At 42.0% G+C, this 15,727-nt stretch overlaps 1 protein-coding gene across 27 annotated transcripts in view; it reads left to right on the top strand.

Moving 5' to 3' along the window:
- TSPAN9 (tetraspanin 9) overlaps positions 1-15,727 on the top strand; it is a 202,254-nt gene that overhangs the window by 38,343 nt on the left and 148,184 nt on the right. For 3 of the 27 annotated variants that reach the window (XM_068954819.1, XM_068954909.1, XM_068954940.1), the window contains one exon: positions 7,456-7,516. The exons of the other annotated variants lie outside the window; for them this stretch is intronic. The gene's annotated coding sequence lies outside the window, so the exon portion shown is untranslated. The remainder of the gene's footprint in view (positions 1-7,455; positions 7,517-15,727) is intronic. 27 annotated transcript variants of the gene reach the window in all.

Below are 15,727 nucleotides of genomic sequence, written 5' to 3'. Positions count from 1 at the left end.
ACTGAGCTAACTTTTTACTGGCACAAGACAAGTAGCAGTATGTATGGCATGTAATTTGTACAGGTTGCAACTTTGTAGCGAACTTGCAAGAAGGTCCAGATCAGAGATGCTGAAGCTGATGGAAAAATCTTACCCCAAGATTTTGGAAATAGGTCCTGTAAAGATAATACCAACTCACAGAACAAAAAGCCATCTGTAGCTTAGCTATAACTCTGGAATAATCTGAAGATTTCTGCTCATTCAGAAATCCAGTGCATCTTCTAGGCATGGTGATTCTAATGACCTATGACATATAGTCCCATCTATCTGTCCCCCAGCCTCAGTATGAGGCTGTATGTATTTGAAATGTGATTTGGAAGTTGTGGTCAAGAAACCTGTTTTATCTGGGCAATAGTTTAGACACTTTATATTACTTTTCAACACACCTTCTAGAGAGTCAATTTTCTCATGTGAAACATGGCTTTGTTTTAAAGATGGAAAGGCTTTTTAATGCTATCAGTGCTACTTATTTTTCAAAGTATGAATCAATCCTCCCTGATGTGATAGAACAGGTAAAATTAAAGAATTCTTTTTGTTTCTGGTGGGATCAATGGGGATATTTTCTTCTGGTGTTTAAGTGCACAGATAATACTTTAAAAAAATGATTTCTGGAATCAGGAGAGTGGAAACACTTGAAAAAGCATATCTGAACTTGTATACTTGGAGGACTGCTTGAGTTGGGCCTTTTAGGAGAAATTGTGAGAATTTCAGTGTAGTCATTGACAATATAGGAATTCCTCAATTCCCAAACGGTTACTTTCAGTTGATAGACTTATTGAAAGCAAAACTTCCATCTTAACAAAAAGGCATGTTCTTGAAAGCACAGTGATTGGGGCTTTTGATGAGGAAGAAAACCCTTATGTAACTTTTCAGTGGGATTTTTAAAATATGAGATGCTTGGTTATCAAGAGAACATAGAGAAATAGCTGTTTCTGTGTAGACACTTTTTTCCTACTCTTCAGTGATCTGTACATGATTTAAGCAGTACACTCTGAGGTGTATGCAAACTGAACATGTAGCATGCCTTGTGTTGTTCCTGTTCTTTCCTCTCTTCCCTGCTTGCTGGGCATCTCTGTCTTGTGCTGTTAGTTGCGCAAGTATACCAATCTGTGGCACTGTGATTTAGGTGGCTTTAAACCCTCAGTCGTCCCAACATTAGAAGGAGAGAGTACAGAATTCCTCTTGTACTTCAAATCAAATACCTAGTTTATTTAGCAATCTCTTATCCAGCTAGGAAAACACTAAGAGCTTGAGAACTATAGTAGTTAAACTTCAAGGTTACATTGTAAAGCAAACAGACTTGTGGAAGGCTTGACATTTTGTTTTATATATTGTACGAGACAAAAAGCTGAGACAAACAGGGAAAATTCTATTAACTGTGTCTCTTTATTACAGATTCAAACAGGATTAAAGTGGCTGCTACGAATGTGTGCTTTTCAGGACTAACAGTAATATAGGCATCTACATGTGGAATGTTAAACCTGCAGCCATGATGCTTTGTACACTTCCCAAAGGATAAGAGAACGCCCACCCTGGCTGCTTAAATTTGGTTAGCACCTTAACATGTCCTCCACTGGGCTGGGTGATTTATTCTTGTTATGTTTCTAATCTGTTGATCTGTCAGGACCCTTTCTAACTGCCATGATTTCAGTAGGGAGCAGCTCTGAGCTGGAGGTTGTGTCAGTTCACAATTAGCATAGCGTAAGATGCTAAAACTATACTTTCTCTTAGAATTTTTTCCAAAACTAAATGCAGCATTTCCTAGAAAGTGGCCTTTATCTTGCATCATAATACAGTATGCAAGAAAAGGGTTTTGTTGTGTGTCAGAAGGGCAGTAGTAGCTTGTCCAAGGAAGATAGGAAGTTTCTGAAAGCATGCTGGCTTTTCCCACTCAGTTTTACCAAAAGAGGAAGGGAAGTGCTAAGCAGATAAAAGCACCTCTGAGTCATCGAGTACAAGCTTAGTTGCTTTAGAGAGCAAATGCAAGTACCAGGACCAGTCTGTGGGAAGAAGAGGCCTCAGGGCAAGTTAAGTAAGCCTGTTATAAAATTAATACATAGTTTTACTCACTCTACCTGCCCAATTGCTAAAAAGTCACCAACAGTCTTTGATCAGGCATTTTGCACAGACAGTCTTTATAGAAAGTATTTAGTGTTTACTGTCTATGGTACATTTAGGTGACAGAGGTATTTTTAGTATACTTCTGTAGAAACTCATCACATGAGTGCAGCTAACAGAGGCAGCGAACAGATGCAGCGGTTTGTACAGCAGTTTGTGCAGCAGTTCACGCAGAAGGACGCTAGGAGGTAAGGAAGGCACCGTCACTTCTCGTAGTGGTGTGTGCTTCCTCAAGTATGGTCATGACACGCCGCAGAGCACGTTCCCCAGTGGCTGTTGGAGTTCCTACATCACCTGTATATGAAGCTTCAACCCAGACGGATCCTCTGACAGCAGATGCAGCTCTACAGGTGTTAGGCTGCAGGGAGTGCCTAGTGTCTCCATTGGGCTTTTACACAGGTATAGATGAATATTCCCCCATCTTCTCACTGCAATTCATGAAAAATGCTTAGCTAGCCACCCTGCAGTATGCCATTAGCATCACTGCTACCTGGTATATCAGAGTCTGAAGAGGAGGAGTTCCCTTACTGGAACACTTTCCTTTTTAAAAACAGTCTGTTGCTGTACCAAGTCATCTCCAAATTCCTCATTATGCTGAAAACACTGTTACATTACAAGAACAGGAACTGTCATCGCTTCTCATTGCCTTTGATGGCTGCTTCTGTCACATCAGCTTCACTGACCAGGGGCTCTGTGGCTCCTCACCTCTTTGGGAAATCTGCTACCTTAGATGATTGTTTCAGTGATCTAATTTTTCACTAGCTGTGCTTCCCTATTGCTCTCCATAGCTTCCTTACCAGCTTCACTGACTGTGCTTTCTCTTACCCAGCTTTAAACAAATTCTGTTATAGACTGAACTTAGCTGGATAACGATAGCTTCAGCTACTCCATGCAATCGTTGTGAGGACAAACCTGTTGATGCCTACATATCATCATGGTTTTATTTTGAAGCTGCTAGCAGAAACAATTGTCCTCTGCTACCTAGTAAAAGCATAGAGAAACATGCAATGTTCTCTTCAATGACTTCAAATCTTTAGTATACCTCTTGCTCTTCGCTGACAGTATTGTGTTTCCTTCACAGAACTGTTGCCCAACCTGTGTGTAGAACCTGTCTAGACCTATAATGCTTTCTCCAGCACAGAACAAACCTCCTAATCCTTCATAATGCTTAGTTTATGATCTTAAGCTTCCATGCAATCTTTCCTGACTCCATGTTGCACCTGGATGCTGTGATTCCTCACAAGCAAGTCATATCCAAGCAAACAATAAAAACAAACTACTGAAATTTAACTCATAAATCAAGTGAGTTACCCAAGTTTATTACAGTAAATTTTTCATATGGGAGCTCCTAAAAAAATTTTGTCTGAAGTATGAGTTCACACTGGTGTGGCTGTTGGCGGTTAGATGAAAAGGAAAGAACTAGAAGACCATCAATAAAAACAATGGCAAATTATTCCGATATTTACTGAAAAGATCAGTATAGGCCCATTCTCTTAACATCTTCATCAGTAATCTGGAAAAGGAAAACACCAGGCTAAATTAATCTGCAGGTGGTACTTAAAAGAGGTTTTTGCCAATTGAGTATGTAGAGGGAAATATAAACAGCAATTTGAACCCTATTGAAACACTAGGCTTGAACTGAGAGGATGAATGAAAAGGGTGATATGAAATATAATTTAAAATGCTCTTAAAAAAGAGATATATGACACCTGAAAGGTAAATTAGATACTTGTCAGAAAGGTATCCAGTGCTTGACAGGTATGGAGGCATGAGAGGTTTTGCACATAACCAGAGCATGCTCAAAAATAAAGCATGTTGGCACCAGTTGCCAAAAGATAGATGCATAAATGCAAAACTAAATGACACTAGATGAACACAAGAGCCAGATGAAAATAGTCTCACAATGCTACCCACTCAGTGAAGTGCAGACATACACTGGAGGATGAAGATTTCACTACTTGTGGAGGAGGTGATGCCAGGCTCTACACAGGATATTTCATTTGGCCTAGCACATGTCTGGTCCCAAAGATTTCCATCTTAATAGAGATTTCAAATGGAAGAGCAGAATATGGTTATCTACAAAGCCCTACTGGATGCGATTCTAATGCAGTTGCAGTTTGGGTACTCAGGTAAGCACAAGCTGCACCAGGACTAGCCTTATGACACATAGCCCTGCTTGGGGCCCTGCACTTCTGGAGTCCCCATGGGTCTGCATATTCAATTTGATGTGAAGGAAGATCTAGTTGACTTACTTTCCCATTAAGTTATTGCATGCCAGTCGCTGTTTTAACTGCCCGAGTGCACATTTTTACCAGCATATAGGAGGTCCCTCACAGGGATCAGTCTTTACCAGCCATTGTGTGGAGCAGCTGGCATATGGTCGCATGTGAGGTAGCAGCTCCTATACCTCCTTTGTCATGCACACCGCACTTTTCTGCTTGTTGCCTCCATCTAGGTCAGAACCTGTGCTTTGAAGCAGGGAAGGAAAGGATGTAGGTGAAGAGGATGGCAAAGGTGATCCATGAAGTTGGAGCTGAGGAAAGATGGTTTGATGGTTGTGATGGGAAGAGGAGTCGATTTTATTTTTTAATACACTGAAGGGATCTTTCCCTGATCTTGCAGATCTTACATTGCCAGAGGCCGCTTCTAAGGAATGTGCATGGCTTGTGTTGTTACCTTTCTCTGTGCAGGAGCCAAAACGGGCTAAAAAGGAGAGTGGCACTTTTTGCATCTATCTGCTGTGCAAGAGGCTCCTGCTGTAGCTACCCTCTCCAGCACCGTCAAGCACCTTCTGTAGCTGAATTCCAAAGAGCAACATAGAACTAGCAGACTGTATTTCAGATCTAGAGGCAGTAGCCAAATTGACAGTGCTGTCCATTGCATACTGCCAATAGCTTTTCATAAGATCCGGTATAGCTGGTAACCAAGCTCAGAAAAAGGCAAGCCATGGACAGGACTTTAAACATCCAGAAAACATGGCATCTTGAAATGCTTGATGTTCTGCGTTACACAACCAAAACCCAGGCAGGTGCAGACCCCCTCTGTCCAACAGGCGTCACTGCTAACCACAGTAGCATCATCACATGGCACAAACCAAATTGCCTGCTTCTCTGTAAGCCCTAGCCCCCGTAGTCACCCAGGTATGAACTGCACCAACTGGCTACAGCTCATGAGCCAGGCACGCACCTGCTCTATGAAGCCTATGCAATTTCCTCCCTAAACCCCAAACCACGGTGTGGAATATGCAACAAATCAAATAAAGCCGGCTAATGAGAAAAAGACTGACTCTACGGAAAGTATATTTGGCAAACACAGCAAATTTTGAAATTATTGGACAGCAAATATGCTTTGAGATTGAAGCTTGTACAGAAAAAGGGCAGTGTGTAGTCAGCGTGGATTCACCCAAGGGAAATCATGCTTGACCAATCTGCTAGCCTTCTCAGATGGAATGGCTGGCTGGGTAGATGAGAGCAGAGCAGAGGATGTTGTCTCCCTGGACTTGAGCAAGGCTTTTGACGCTGTCTGCCATCCCATCCTCAAAGGCGAGCTCAGGAGGCGTGGGTTGTATGAGTGGACGGTGAGGTGGATTGAGAAGTGGCTAGATGGCCGAGCTCCGAGGGTTGTGGTCAGTGGTGCAAAGTCTAGTTGGAGGCATGCAGCTAGCAGTGTCCCCCAGTACTGGGGCCAGTACTGTTCAATATATTCATCAATGACCTGGAGGGTAGGGCAAATTGTACCCTCAGCAAGTTGGCTGGTGATACTAAACTGGGAGGAGTGGCTGACACACCAGAGGGCTGCGCTGCCATTCAGAGGGACCTGGACAGGCTGGAGAGGTGGGCGGAGAGGAACCTCCTGAAGTTCAACAAAGGCAAGTGCAGGGGGTCCTGCACCTGGGGAGGAATAACCCCATGCAGCAGGACAGGCTGGGGGTTGACCTGCTGGAAAGCAGCTCTGGAGAGATGTCCTGGGAGTGCTGGTGGACAACAAGTGAAGCATGAGGCAGCGGTGTGCCCTGGTGGCCAAGAAGGGCAATGGTCTCCTGGGGTGCATTAGGCAGAGTGTTGCCAGCAGGTGGAGGGAGGTGATCCTGCCCCTCTCCTCAGCCCTGGGGAGGCCACATCTGGAGTACCGTGTCCAGTTCTGGGCTCCCCAGGACAAGAGTGACATGGCGCTACTGGAGAGAGTCCAGCGGAGGGCTACCAAGATGATGAGGGGACTGGAGCACCTCTCCTAGGAAGAAAGCCTGCAAGAGCTGGGCCTGTTCAGCCTGGAGAAGAGAAGATTGAGAGGGGATCTCATCAACGTGTACAAGTATCTGCAGGGGGAGTGTCAAGAGGATGGCGCTGGACTCTTCTCCATGGTGCCCAGCAACAGGACAAGAGGTAATGGGCAGGTAACAAGTGAAACAGACAGAAAGTTCCATCTGAACATGAAGAAAAACAACTTTCCTCTGAGGATGACTGAGCACTGTACCAGAGAGGTGGTGGAGTCTCCTTCCCTGGAGATATTCAAAACCTTCCTGGACGCGATCCTGGGCAATGTGCTCTAGAGGATCCTGTTTGAGCAGGGAGGGTTGAGTTTAGATGATCTCCAGAGGTTCCTTCCAACCTTGACCGTTCTGTGATTTTGTGATTTATGTGAGTTTTGTTCCTACTGAATCGTATAGAAATTTTCCTGGAATGGGAATGTTTGTCTCAAACTTACATATATTACATATATACCAAACCTCCTGGTACTTGTTTAGCTTGAAAGGAAGGTTTGTCTGATTAAGGCTTCCTCTATTGTAAAGATCATTCAGCAATTTAATCCAAATGATAATTCAGGATGGATTTAGAACGTGTTCTGTCTGTCAGAATTCAGCTGTCGTCCAGTTTATATGATTAATTCCTGTTTCAGGTTGCTCCTGAGACTTTCTATCATGTACATCCCCTAGAGCTTACCTTTCTGGCAGGTATTAGAGAAGCCAAGTTTTCCTGAATGCATGATCCAGAAGGATAAATTTATTACAAGTATTGCATGGAAAGATGCACAGACCTGCTAAAAACTAGGTTGACATGGGAAGGTCAGAAATTAGGATGACTGTTGGTTTTACTTTAAATGGCAGGTGTCACCTTTTTCATTGAAGATTTTGTGTAGCTGCAGGGAAGGAGAACAGGACCATAAAAGAATTGAAAAGGAGAAGAAAGTTTCTCTTAAGTTAGCTTTTTTTCTTTTTAAAGCTATCAGACTGTCTTTTAAAAATTCAATTATATATTAAGATTTGAATTTGGATAATTACCTCTTCTTTCCATCCCCTAGATACCTGTCAGACTCTAATTTGCTGCAATAATTCGTGAAGAAGGAATTCCTGCAGAATATGGTAATATGGTAGTTACTGCCTTACTTCTCTGTTGGACTGCCTATACAGTATTAATGGCAATTACCTTTAATAATGCAAAAAAAAAATAGTAACTGAAGTTATCCCATTAAGAATCAAGTGGATTTGAAGTTGGACTAATGAGCTGTAGCTGATAGATACTTTGTAGCACCCGTACATCTCTGGGAAAAGCATCTCTGGGGAGGTGTCTAGTTCTGTTAAGTGGTGACCTGAAAAGGCCTTCTATTTGCTGGAAAGGTTTATTTTCTGCCCGCTGGATCTGCTAATTGGCATGTAGCCTGCCCAAAGCTGCTTGCTTTGCCAGTGGTTTTATTTAGTATGATTCTGCACTGACTGGGCACCAGCAGTGTAGTCAGACACTTTCTTAATAACCATTTGCAAATCATTAAATAAAGTTCTTTCCAATCACTGTCACATCTGGAGTGGGGAAAGGAGGTAGTTGAGTGTTAGCAGTATTTTCTGTGGATGGCAGAGGTCATGATATTACAGATGTTTTATGTCATTCACAGTACTTTATTTGGATTGTCTTCACAGTTCCGTTGCACACTTACCATTCTTCATCATTTGAAAATGAGTTAGATTCCTGAAAATTATGAAATTTAAAAAAAACTCTCCTGTTGTAAAGTATGTTTGCTTTCTTGAATGTTGGGATTTCACCTTTTCAAGCATTTCTCTTCATTGTTTAGGGCTAGAAATAGACGTTTTGGTGAAAGCTCAGACTTACAAGTAACAGCTTGATCCCATCAGCTAGCACTTTAAGAAAATCCTCAGATTCTGTAAGATTCATTATAAAGTTTAGGGATGGGGAGCCTCTACTTATACAAGGGATGAAATGACCTTCTGTTAGCGGTAGCAAGAGTAAGAAATGTAGTGAGTTTTAAAACAGAACTTGTTAAGTTCATGAGGTAGTGTATGTAAGGGAGTAAACCATGAAAGTAGAGACCTGGATGTGGTGACCCAGGCTGCACTTTTTATCCTGCATTCTCCTAAAAGCACTGAACTGAACAGTTTGGCTTCATACTAAATGCAGTGTGCACTTCTTTGTGCTTAGTCACAGTGGTCAATTTCTTTGATGCAGATATATTTGGCAGCGTTATTTTGACTAAAAGCATGGCAGGACAGGGTAAATCAAGTAACTCTAGAACAGATAAGCAGCAGTGAAGGATGTGTGGCTGATAAAAGAAGCTGGGAGATTCTAATTATTCAGCTATAAAAAGTAGCCTGAGAGAAAAAAATCCAAACCAGAATTTCTCAAAAGATGTGAGATTGGAAGGAAAGGAACTTTTCTGTGGTAGCAGAACCTGAGGTTTTGTTTTGTTCTGGTGTAAAACGGGAGGTTTTGTACAGACTGGAAAATCCAGACTGGTGGGATGTCTGTAAGTTTGTAAGTTTTTGTAAGTCACACTTTGGTGTGGCTGTGCCAGCCAAGTGAATTATGCTTTAGGAATTGGTGTGGAAGAAGCAGGAGCTTTAGAATTCAGGAATGGTAACTATTCAGTAACGTGGAAAACAAATCAGGAAGCTGAAGAGTTGAAAGAAATAAAGTGTAATGCTGTAAGTGCACTGAGGATATGCAGTAGTAGTCATATGGGAGCTCAGTATTCTAGCTTATTTATTGTACTGTAAAACTTTTTACTTGTAGAAGTACATAAGTAAACTTCCTTTTCGAGTTGCAGTTTAAATCAGTTCTTTAATTGGAAAGACATACAAATAGATTTTTTCTGGTGTAATGGCAGTTATTTCCAGGTGTATCTGTCAACTTAAGGATGAGTTTGAGGAAGATAGCACGGCTGTACTGGCAAAACTCAAGAGTAGACAAATGACACCAAGCTTTCATTGGCCTATGGGCAGCAGTACTCACTGAACTAGCTTTTTATGGGCAATGTTTGCTCTGTACATTTGGTCAGTAGGGCTCTTCAGAGCTCTAATCTTAGTTTTAGCTTCTTCATTTGCTGTGACTGTAAGCATTGTGAAAGGGTGTTGTCAGCAATGGCTATGGCTTGCTTGCAGATGGTTGGTATGGGGTAGGGTGGGTCTGCTCTGCCCAGTGCTCTGAGTGGAGATCCCTGAGGTAACAGTGTAGCTGTTCAGACTATGTGATGTGTTGTGGCTCTCTACAGTCATAGCTGCTTTGGTGTGTGTAAACTGCAGTCCACAGTGCATCTTGATCCTGTTTTAAAATACACAGAGCTCCATGAGATATCACACACTCAGTATGAGACTATTCTAATAAAAAAGGAATTAAAATGTTGACACCAAGCAGTCCAAGATACACTTGGTAAATGACTTTTGTATTGAACTGAAACCAGGACCAAACCTGGGCTCAGTGGAGATGTGATAACTTAAGGAGTAGCTGTGGAATGTGTAAAAGTAGAGAAAGTCTGTACTGAAAATAAATGGTCTCTGAAGCAGCCAATGCACTGGGATACTGTTGAGCTCCTAATTTAAACTGTACTGCTCTTCTCTTGCTTGTATAATACTGCTCTCTGGCTAGAGGACTCTGATTTCTTTAATCACTGTGCAGCTGGTTCTCCACCATATACTGAACATATACATCTCTGCTTTCTTTGGCTCAGAGCTTCCAACTGTTTATCTGCAAAAAAGATACTGCTTAAGCTTCTTGCTCACTATGAGTGAAACAGAAAACTGCCAAAATGTTCTTGATGAAGGCAATAAAAATGTGATAGTCAAACAGCTGAGAGGAGAAAAATCACTTAACTCTTCCCCCTCCCCCACCGCCCCATGTTTCCATTTCCCCTCTTTTCTCTTCTTTTTCCTCAGGCTTCCCTGTAGGCTAGCTGAGCTTTAGATCCCGGACAGCTGAAGGACAAAAGCTTTGCTAGTGTGTTGGTCTGAAGATCCCAAAGCGGGGTATAAAGATGGGTGTTTTTTACCCTCTCCCTGCTGGTGGTGGGATCCCAAAGCATTGGTGATGTGAAGTGACCTGGTATAGCTACCTATGAAGTCTCTGTTGTAGCTGAGAAGAGAACCTGTAAAGGTCTGCAGGCAATATGCCATAATTTCTTGCTTGAGCTGTTAGACCACATTTGAAAACCGCATTAGACCACATTTGAAGACTTAATTTGAAGATATATCTTCTAGATGATAAAAGCTTATTCACCAACCACTACTTGGCTTCCTAGCTTTTTATAATCTTACATTTTTAAAATATACACCCAGACTACTACTACTTCTACCAAGAACTTTGTCAATGCATAAGTGCTAAACAGAGGTTCCTTGATTTGAAAGATGCAGCAGTAAGAAAGTCTTGTTTATTTTTCTGCTGTGGAGTATTGTCAAATATTCCATAATTCAAAGTCACCAGAATCAGAGTAATACAGTGCATGCTAGGATGTTTGTTATTTGTTGACTTCATCTCCATAAGACTACAGAGTAATGCTCCATCTCCACATGAGGTAGGAGGTCAGTGGGACCAAGGTGAAGTGCTGCAGTAGTCGTCTTGTTTAATCTAATTCCCCCAAATGACAAAAGGCATTATGCAATCTGATAGGTTTTATGTGCAGTGATCCTACCCACCATAGGCCTGGCAGATTGCCAGCAAGGACCTCAGTAGGGCAGAGTTTCAAAGAGCGCTTGTGGTGGTCATGAATGTCAAATTTCTGATGCCTCTCTGAAATGACATGTAGTAACAGCTGTGCATTCCTGTCCCACTGTAGAAAAGTACTTACATTCATATGCAAGAGCATGCTTCTGATTGCCTTCCAAATGGTGGCCAACTCTGACTCTCACTTGGGTGTTTTGAAAGCACCTACGGCTTCAGAAAACTCCGGGACCTGAGAGCAGGAGAAATGGAAAGCAGTCAGCAGTTTTCAGAGAGCATTTTACTAGGAGCCTGAGCAGATGAGGAGTGCAATGACTCGATATGGCAGCTGTGACCCAGTGGAAAGGGATATGATTGGGGGAGCCAGGGGAGCTGAGAATTCTGTTCCTGGTTCTTTGATTCATTTTGTGATAATGGTGCAGTAGTTTAACCACTCTCTACCTCAATATTCCTATCTACTAGATGGGATGCTGCTTGTAAAGTGTATTGAACTTGACAAAATGAAATTGGCTCTCATACAGCCAATTACTAGGGATGGTACATTTCTATTACAACTTTGTGTAGCCAGTATGCAGAAAATAGATGACCACTTGAGACAAAGGAGTAAAAGGAAGTAACTTCAAATTTTTTCTACTTTTACTTCGTATAATATATCATCACCACTAATTGTTTAAAGGCTTTTAAACAAGCTTTTCTTCCTACAAATAAGATGCTCACTTTGCAGTGAGAAAACCAATAATTCCCCCCCCTAAAACAAGCAAGCACTGAACAAAACTGCATTGTGTGAGCCAGTGGCTCATTTGGAGCCTGATTTCGTGATCTCTAGACTGGAAAAAAAGTCAAACTGAGCATCTTCATGTCTCACTGAACTCGTTCTTCAGTGAGTTAAGATCAGGTCTGTTTCCCACCAACTCACTGTTTGGTCAAGAGCATGCAACTGTCCAAGATGTAGAGCAACACAATGGGATGCTCTGTCTGTTCATGTGGCATAAAAACATATACAGGACAGGAGAACATAATCTGAAAATATAATTGAAAAAAAATAGGAGTGGTGATGAAAAACGTGCATGTGTTACTGTAATTCTAATCTTTTTGGAAAAGGAACAAACATTGCTGCTGGAGTGGTTTATTTACAGTGCTCCTCCAGGAGTGCCTGTTTTCCTTAGTATGCATGAGAAGAGGTCTATTTCAATAGAAAGTAAACGTAAAATCACAAAATAATTACCAATAATGTGTTTAAAGATGGCCTCCTGTAGGCTTTCCTTCTTTGCTCTTTCTCTGCATAGTCTAAAGCTCATATAGTAAATATGGTGTGCAAATAAGGAAGGGAGAAAAAAAATCTTTTTTTTTTTGCTATTGTACTGTGCGAAGAAGGCCTTTAAAGAGCATAGTTTCTTTTTATATATTTTCTTCACTAAGGTGAATACATCCCTCTGCACTAGTAATGCAGATAGATATCTGTTACCTTCTTCCTCAGAATGCTTGAAAAATTAGATTGTGCTCAGTGTGACACAGTCTGGAGTGATAATTAGCTTGGGTTGTTGAACCAAGCCTCTTAATGAAGAGGTCTCAAAGCGGTGACCTTGTGCATCTTCTGATGCATTCTGATAGACCAGACAGTTCCTGTATGTAACTGTGCTCCAGGCTCTGCCATGCCATTTTTCTAAGGACTGGTACCCCCGAGTGAACTATTACAAAATTAAGGCAGCAAACAATGGGCAGGGATATTTCTAAGATTTAAAATATGATTTATGTTTGCATCTTTTTAACCAAATACCTGACAAGCACTTGGGAGAAAAACTGTGCATGTGAAACATTTAGCATCTGGATCTTTTAAGGGCTACAAAAGTTTACTGTAATTGTTCTCTAAGATAACGCTAATAAAACAGGAGAAGTGATATGGTATTGCTGAGGCTTCTAATGTGATGAACTTGAACTATATGCAGTGTAGGAAGTATATGTATTTATATATCCAATTTCAAATAAAACAGGAAAAAAATTAGATTACATTGGCAGTGTGGATGGCAGGCCAGTGTGAATGGGAAGTGAAAAATAACCTGCACGCCCCTTTTCCAGTGCTGAGTTGTGTGACAAGGGTAGACCTCGGCACTATGATGGAAGCAAGTCTGATGTTGGTAGGAAGTGAGGGAACCAGAACTGGGAAATTAGGGGGAAGGGGAACATTAAGACTTTGTCCCCTCTTTCGATCACTTCTATTTTGTTATAAAGCTACATTTTGCATTTGTTTTATTTGCCTTTAAAATTCACTCATTCATATTTTTTAACAAAAGAGTGGTGTCCAGAAACTCTCTTCCCTGCCCCCCACCTCCAAGTCCAGCTTGCTGTTTGCTAGTGATGACAGAGTGACACACATTCCCTCACTCACTCCAGTTGCTGGCACCACAGAAACATGGGCACTGTGACCTGTGGTCTCCACTCAGTTTAATAAGAAGGCAGGACAGACTGCACTGGTCAGGCACAGGGCATGGCCAGACAAGCTCACCGACCAGCACCCTGTTTACAGGCAACCGGCCCCTCTTATCCCATTATGCCTCTATTTTCCCACATTTGTTCCTTCCCAAAGCACCTCGATCCCTCCCGTATCCCACCTTTGGTTCCTCCCCTAATAAGTCTGGTGCAGTCCCGAACTGCTCTTGCCCTGCATCCCGTAATGTATCCCATGGCCCCTAGGCAGTAACGCTGTGGGTCTGTTGGGTGACCAGGAGAGCTGCTCCTGTTGACTGATCTGGTGGGTTTCACCGCTGAACCCTGGGGCCGATGGCTGTCCTGGGACCGCCCTGGGAGTGGCCGGGGCAGGGCCCTGTCTCTGAGGGGGTTATTGGGGTTCTCTCTGTGCTCCTTTGTGTGCGTGGTGATGAGCCTTTTCTGGGCTGATGGCTCTCCTGTGATGGGCCTGGGAGTAGCTGGGTGAGGGTGTTTCAGGTTCCCACCTGCTGTTGTTCCTCTGCACTCCTTTGTGTGCGTGGAGATAAGCTATTTATCACATAACCTAACAGTAACCACCTGCAGGAAGGTGAGTTAGCAGGCCCCAGCCTTTGGGTACCAGTCATTCCCATACAGAGCAGATGGAGTTTTAAATGTGTTTTTTTTTTCTCGTTTCTGTTTTTGTATGACTTTTATTCAAAAAATTTTAAGTACTGGGTAGCTGCAAAAATTCTTTGTGCAGGACATGACAATGATTGATGCTTGATCATATTACTGAACATCTTTGCATTTATTTGTGTGTAAAGGGCTTTTTTCTTCTGCTCATCATCAGTGTATTTAAGTGCTTATACAAAGATTCATGGTATGATGAATGATGATATGATGAATGATGACCCAACATGGTTGATGAGAACAATTCTAGGTCATTCTATTTATGCACTACTACTTTCCTGGCTGCAACTGGTAAAATGTAAGAGGGAAAAAAAGGGTGTGGGAACTCTGAAGATATCTTTCCTTAAGCTATTTTGATCCAGCTGTTAGGTTGGCTCCAGTCGCCCCCTCCGCTCCCCCCTGCGCCCCCCAGTCTGCTGCAGCTGTTGGAATTTCATCATTTTCTCCAAATACCACATTTCCCATTAGTGCCACAGCCCTTTCTGTGCTAAGGGGAATGTTGTTTGTGTGCCTTGCATGGGTATTATTGCAAGGTGATCTGCAGCCAAAGAGCCAAATCCCTTTGAATACTAAAAGGCTCAATTTCTTGGTAAGAGGCTCACACAGGTCCCAGAAATGTGAATGCTGAGATTTGAAGGCTTGCTGGCAGCAAGTGGTTATGGTTTTATTGTCCCATTTTCTTTTTTTCATATGCCACTGTACTGTAGTTGGCCTTATTGGTATCTGATTTAACCTTGGATGCAGGTTATTTATTACTTTTGGCAGTTTTAGTGTCAAGTAACTCACTGACTGTCACAGTTGTATCAGATACTAGATGCCTGATCCTTAAAAAAAAAAAAATTTAATTGCAGATATCGAACCACTGACCATTTTAATATTCTTAATCTTCTGTCTATACATATATTATTCAGTACACTTTTAGGTCTATGTAAATGTATGTGTTGTGAATCAATTTGCTTTTGTGAAGTTCTTCCTGTCCACTATCTTCATTTCTATCTTGACCCTGTGACACTCATCTTAGCTTCCCTCCACTCAGGCAGTGCCGTTGGCCTTTCTTTACAGTCACCTCTGCTATTGCAGTCCTGGGCTGCTCCTGCTACCCTGGCCGTGCATCTTAATTTTGACCCAAGGATGAGCTTAGAGTTGTAACATACGTGTATCTTTGTCTTGTATGGCTGTCTTATTCGTCATATCTACAAGATTCATACTGAATTATTTGTGGGTAGAAGAGATCTTAAGTGAACTGTTGGGTTTTTCCTCGTATGGTAGCAATTGTGTTGAATTAGTTATCTCTAAATGTGATACAGAAGTACATTAATCTTACTTTTAATAATCTGCAGCAAAGTATATTCTACAGTTATGCTGTAACTGTCTAATTCAACCCCCTGCTCAAAGCAGGGTCAGCTAGAGTAGGTTGCTTACGACCTTATCCAGTTGGGTTTTGAATATCTCTAGGGGTGGAGAATCCACAACTTCTCTTAGTAACCAGTTCCAGTGTTTGATCACCCTTAGAG

The sequence above is a fragment of the Struthio camelus genome, chromosome 1 (genome assembly GCF_040807025.1).
Source record: "Struthio camelus isolate bStrCam1 chromosome 1, bStrCam1.hap1, whole genome shotgun sequence".
In the NCBI taxonomy this organism is placed as follows: domain Eukaryota; kingdom Metazoa; phylum Chordata; class Aves; order Struthioniformes; family Struthionidae; genus Struthio; species Struthio camelus.
The sequence above is the reverse complement of the archived record's forward strand: the minus strand, read 5'-3'. Positions and strand labels throughout refer to the sequence as shown.